The following is a 6,607-nucleotide window of genomic DNA, read 5'->3' as shown; positions in this document are numbered from 1 at the left end:
GACGGCTTCGGCTCAAACTTTCTATCCGCCCCAGGTAAAGCAAATCCCTTGTAGAGATTCGCGGCTGTCGGCTCAGAATGACTGGCAATGGTTGCTTCTTCAGCCATATCTGGAGATGTGACAGTCTCAACTGATGAAGTAGAAACTGGAGATGAAGGTGGATCCTCCTCGAGCAGCTCGTTCTCGTAGAAGCTAGAATGAGAACCGGGCTCTTCCTCTGACTGTTGATCTTGAAACAATCTCTTCTTTGCACGTAAGGTTGTCTCAAGCTCAGGGTTGAATGGTAGTAGTTCACCACCCTGTGACCTGCGCATAAGAAGAAACTACAAGAAGAGTATAAGAAGAGTTTAAGGAACGGATGTCCCTTAAACTAAGAAAGACTAAATAAAAACAACTAAAAATTAGAACAATTGCCTCCCCGGCAACGGCGCCAAAATTTGACACCCGTCGTTGTGAGTACCAAAAATAAATTTATAATTCCTATTAAAACTAACCTAGGCTAGTGGTAACAGGGTCGAACCACAAGGAGGCGAATGTAATTAATAATTGTCTAATTTAGCCTAAGGTAACGAATGTGGGGGTTGAATTGATTTGGTCTATAGCTAAAGGCAATAAAAGACAATAAACTAAATAAACGAATAAAAACAGATAAAAGAAGGGTACTAGGATGGTCGGTTCACTATAGTTTCGGCGGCAGCAAAACTAAGTCGGTCTAAGTCAAACACATGAGGCAGGAAAACAAGAGGTCCTCTCGGTCCACTCTTAACAGATAGCATCTTTCGATCTCGCTATAAGTCCCTAATATCACTAATACTGACTCTCGTCCTGAAAAGTGACTAATAATCTAAACTTTACCTATCTTTTGATCTCAGCATAGCTTAGTCATTTTAATTGGTGATCTAACAACTGTCCCTATCTCTCGATCTAACGGGTCAGACAAATCCTAAACATTCAACTAGTCGTGTGCACTCGATTCGTCGAATAAAGAATTAAAACAATTAAAACGAAGGTAACACCTCACGTGGTCAGTCGATCGACCAGGTATGGCAGTCGATCGACTGACACGCGATTTCAGTCCATGTTAATTCTACACCGCCTACACTATAATTCCCCTACATCCTAGCACGAATAAATTAGCTACTCATACTAAGAATGATAACAACAATAAGATTGGCTAAATAAACTAAAGAATTCATGATTAATACGGTAAAATAAACAATTAACATAAGATGGCAATTCGGCTTGGGAAACTGATCTAGCAATTCTATAACTATAAACGAAAGCAAAATAACTGAACAAAACCAGAGGGTACCGTGTGAATTGCGAAGGAAAAGAACAAAGCCGAATTATCCAAGTGAATTGAATTCAATACCGAAATAATCCTCGAACCCTAATTAATAAAGCTAACGAAAACTGAATGTAAAACTGATGTAAAACTTAATGTCACTGGATGATTGTATCTGTAAACTAGGTTACGTTATATAGAAAGTATACGTAACATAATTCCTAAACCTAATATCGCTTTGGGCTTTGGAAAAACTCGTTCTATATCTTCACGTCTGAGTAGCGGCTTGGTCGATCGACTATAGTAACCGGTCGATCGACTGCTCTTCAGTGTACAGTAGCTTCTGTAGTCGTGGGTTGGTCGATCGACTAAGGGGGGCCAGTCGATCGACTGCTTTAGCTGGTAATCCGCTTTTAACTTCTCGTGAATTTGTCTTTTGGGCCTTGGAATGCGCACCAAGCTCGTTCCTTAAGTGAAAACTTCACGTCAAATGCAATGCAAAATACTTGGGGACGGATTTAGCTTGATTTCCGCTGAATTCTTCACATTTCTGCAATAATGTACAAAAACACGAAAGTAGACGAAAATAGGGGAAATGGTAGCTTAAACTACACAAATGAGCTCTGAAATGCGTGTAAAATGAGGTATAAAACATCATATAAATGACACGCATCATAGATGCATCCATTACTTGTTTTGTGTGCTTTAATGCTTGGATGTATCGCCATTTTGGCAAGCCCCACCTTGCCTTGCAAGAAGGCACCCTACCTCATGGTTGTCTTGTTGTGAGTTGAAGGGGCGGAGTGAGACTTGCTAATTATCTCACATCCACTATATTAGTAGGTTAGTTTGAATAAGGGTCCTAGTTTTTTGTCACCTCGTTACTCGGTACGAGCAAAGGTTCGCTTTGGGGATATTTGATGTGACTCATATTTGAGCATATTTAGTCCCCGAATTAGCCTCGTTCCTATGCTTTTTAGTGCATAATTGGGTCATTTACTATCTTTAGTCTTTCGTTTTGCATATTCTTTGAGGTTTTGATCCCTTGGTAGGAAAGGAGTAAGAACCTTGGATTTTCATGGCAAAATAGAGCTAAATTGATTGAATCTAATGACCAAGTATCAAAGGGAAGACAATGCTAGAAGGCCTATGTAGATAATGATGTAAATTGGGCAATGATGAAAAGATCCTTGTATCTCCAACAAGATCCTTGAGGATTGTTGAAGAAATAAAAGAAGAATAAGTGACTGCCCGGCAATCCGAGCATCGCAGTGCTCGAGACGAGCGTCCTGCCTTCCCACAATCCGAGCGTCCCGTGGCCAAGATGCTCGTCTTGGTGCCTGATGATCCGAGCGTCGCCTTCCCCAATCCGCTCGGATTCCTGTCCAGTGCAAACCGTCCCTCAGCCAAGCCGCTCGAGACGAGCGTATTTCTTGAAGACTATGAAAACGGATATGCGCATCTCCTTCGAGAGGAGCACTTCCTCAACTTTTCTTAAGGGTCTTAATCCTCATTTAATCCCTTAGTAACCCTAATTTATGTACCTAATCCTTAGTATAAATACCCCATTGTATTAATTGGATTATCATGTTCTTCTTATGCAATCTTAATCTCATCTTAATCTTGTAATCAACTCTTAATTTAGCATTAATACAAATCTCATTTCTTAATATTTCCTTAATTTCTCTATTGTTCATCATTAGTTTTGGGTAATTGAAGATTATTTGGGGTTTATTTGGAGGATTGACAACCTTCCATCAATCATCAAGTACTTCTATTATTCTTAGCTTTATTATTTGGAATCATCTTTAGGTATAATTCTCTTAATCCCTTTTTAATTATTGTTAATCATCTTCATTTATTCATCATGTTTTGTCTTGCTAGTATGATTGACAACCTTGTTAGCATGTTAAACTTGATAATGAGTGAGTAGTCATCTTAACTAGGGTTAATGGGGAATTAGGGGAAACCAACATGGGGATTGATTCATGCTTAATCTAATATGCTTTCATAATTAATTTGCTTGCTTGTTGTGATTTCAACTTATGCACATGTTATGTTTGATGAATCGCGAGCCTATGAATCCTTGCATTTTTTACCCATCACTTATATTTTCAATGAGACTTGTAAGACATAAACCAACTCGAGTCTCATTAGACCATGCATATAGTTGGATAGCGAGGATTAAGTCGACTTGTAGGTGTTGTACAATCTAATCGATTCGGCTCCGGGACCCAAACCTTCCCAGGGATTGTAAGATATATACTAACTCGATCCCATCACGGCAATAATTGCTTGCATCTAGTAGAAAACATGTTTGTATGATCAAATCCCATGAATCCCCTATGAACCCATGATACCCTAGTGCTTTTAATCAATTGTTTACATCTCATTTTAATCATCTTGCTTGTTTATTTACATTGTTATTTAGCTTAGTTGATCTCCTAGCTCAACCCAAATTGTGACACCCTTAGACACAACCATTTGCAATGGAAAATCCTACATCAATACCCGTCCCTTGGCATCCGACCTTTACATACCTCTTTACTAATAGTAGAGTAGTTTGTGAAGTTATAAATACTGTTTTGGTCTAGGTAACTTTTGACAACGAGTAACAAAACCGACGAACCACCAACCCATTCGACCAATCGTCACGTCTGGTTGGTGCAAGTTCCTATTTGCATCCAAAGATGGATAGGGATTGAGGTCAAGCATACCGCGATGCTTACTCATGTTTGCATCAAGAGCTTTCACTACTCGTGCAAATGGACTAGGAACCGACCCGACTCATGTTATGATGGCTTGGTATGACAACCCTCCCTTTAAACCAAAACCTTCTAAAAGCAATCAGCATACCGTTATAATGCCCATGTTTGTGTTTATAGCTTGTATGTTATCACCTTTTCTAAACAAAACTCTGACAAAATTTTCAAAAAATCTTTCTTCAAAATACAAAAATACAAATCTTTCAAAATGGCCTAAAAAGCTCAAAATCAACAAAGTCAAGTCGAAAATCTGTCAAAATTTCAAAAATGTGTCAACCATTTAAAAAAAAAAATAGTCAAACTTCGAAGTCAACACTCTTACGATCACACACAATGATTTTCTAGTACTACATTTCAAAATCAATTTCCTTCTAACTCACGTGACACACACATGTCTTTTCTTCTCTTCTTTTTTAGTCAATCCACGAGTCTTGTCTTAGTAAATGTCCAAAATAGTCGAATGTGTCTTAATTCGTCGTCGGTTCTTATCCTCAGCCCAAGATGATCGGAACAAATGAAAGCGCAGCAAACGTCCATGGTCCCGAAGAAAATGGTTATAGTCAAATCCTGGTTGCGCTACTCCGTCTTCAGACTAGTCAATATGTCGCCTATGCTCGCCTCCAAACCATCAAAAATCGCATAGTGGCTGTAGAAGCAAGGCTCCCTCCTACGGAGAAACCTATTCCTAACGCTCCATTTAATGACGACTCTCCACCATTCATAAACGATTGTACCAGAATCCTCACCGAAGCTGAAAAGCGTCTTCAATATTTAGAAGAGCAATTGATGTACCTCAAAGGGGTTGACATTTACAGGGAAAATAACCGAAAGTATGAAGCGGTAAATGCCCAACTACCAACTATTTTCAACATGACTGACATCCCGAAATTTAAGGGGCACGAAAATCCTCTAAACCTCATTCGTGCTTTTAAAGATTACATTTATATCAAGGACATCAAGCCAGAGATGTTCTTAAGGATCTTTCCTTCATCTCTCAACACTATTCCCAAACAGTGGTTTTACTCTCTAGACCACAAGAAGATCTCTACCTAGGACGATGCAGCCATCGAGTTCACCAAGCAATACGTGGATAACGCCAAAATTCAAGTCAACATGCGCACCTTAGAGGTTCTTACCCAAAATTAAAAGGAACGGTTCACCGACTTCCTAAGTAGGTGGAGGAAGACTAGCACCCAACTAGTTGAGCGTCCAGACGAGGCCACTCTTGTGGAAAGGTTCGTGGACAATCTAAGGCCTATCCATGAAAATCATTTGAGGTACCAAAACACCAAGTCTTTCAAATACTTAAGAATATTAGGTACGAGAATCGAAGATGATATTCACAAAGGGCTCTTAGCCAAAACAGTAGGACGCGGATATCAAGGGTCAACATCAACTAGAAGTCGTTCCTACGGTTCCACTAGCAAGACCGACGATGTCAACCTCGTCGAGCCATCTAAGAAAAACAGTACACCAAGGAAGTTCACCGACATCGGTGACACATACACAAATGCATTGAAGAGGTTGATGAAGCAAGGAAGAATCTAACCAATAGGACCGACACCTGACCTGGAAAAGAAGGCCAAATTCTGGGATGATAATGCCTATTGCGGGTATCACATGGGAAAAGGACATGACACCGAAAACTGTTACAGGCTGAAGCATACTCTCCAAGACATGATTGAATATGGGCGTTTGCCTATCCCTCCCACAAGAAAACCTAACAACACAAAGAATTCTCTTGTAATTTTAATGATCTCGAATGAGGAATCCACCTTGGATTGCTCACACCTTATTTCTCCAGTCGAAAATGAGTTCAATATGATCGACCATGGAGAAGCCTACTCTACCATCACACCAACTTTTGCAGATTTCGTCACATCGGCAAGTAGTGTGAGTAGATAGGTAGTTGAATTAGAAAATGTTGTATCATCTTTGCAAAAGTCAAACTCTCAACACCAAGAGCCATGCAAATGACCATTACCCTATCCCATGAGCCTACAATACAGGAAGTCATCACGGCAGTTGACGATTTGGTTCGACGGATTATCCATCTAGAATCTGAAATCCTATACCTCAAAGAACGCAACACTATCAATGGCGTTTGGGCCGACGATCACGAAGATGTTTATCTCAAAGAACATCCCTTGGTCAAAACTTTGGAAGATCTCGACATAGATCACTTAACTCGATCTGGTCGCCCATATCAAAATGTCGCTCCAGTACAAACAAATAATTCTGCCACAAATGGGAATGTCGTATCTCCAACATAGAACAATGAAGATTCAGTTACTGACAACTTGATGAAGCAATTACAGAAGACGGAGGCTGATCTTTCAGTGTGGCAACTAGTTGCTAGCTCATTTCCACATCGCCAAGCTTTGCTACAAGCATTGGCAAAACTCAACATAGCACACGATTCTACTTCAGATGATGTGGTCAACCTATTCCTCGAGGACTCAATCAAGCTAAGTAACCCAATTACTTTCTCAGATGAAGATTTGCCACCTTTTGGTGTCACTCATAATCTAGCTTTGTACATTACAGTCACATGTCT

The sequence above is a fragment of the Silene latifolia genome, chromosome 4 (genome assembly GCF_048544455.1).
Source record: "Silene latifolia isolate original U9 population chromosome 4, ASM4854445v1, whole genome shotgun sequence".
Lineage (NCBI taxonomy): Eukaryota > Viridiplantae > Streptophyta > Magnoliopsida > Caryophyllales > Caryophyllaceae > Silene > Silene latifolia.
This window is presented reverse-complemented; position numbering follows the sequence as displayed.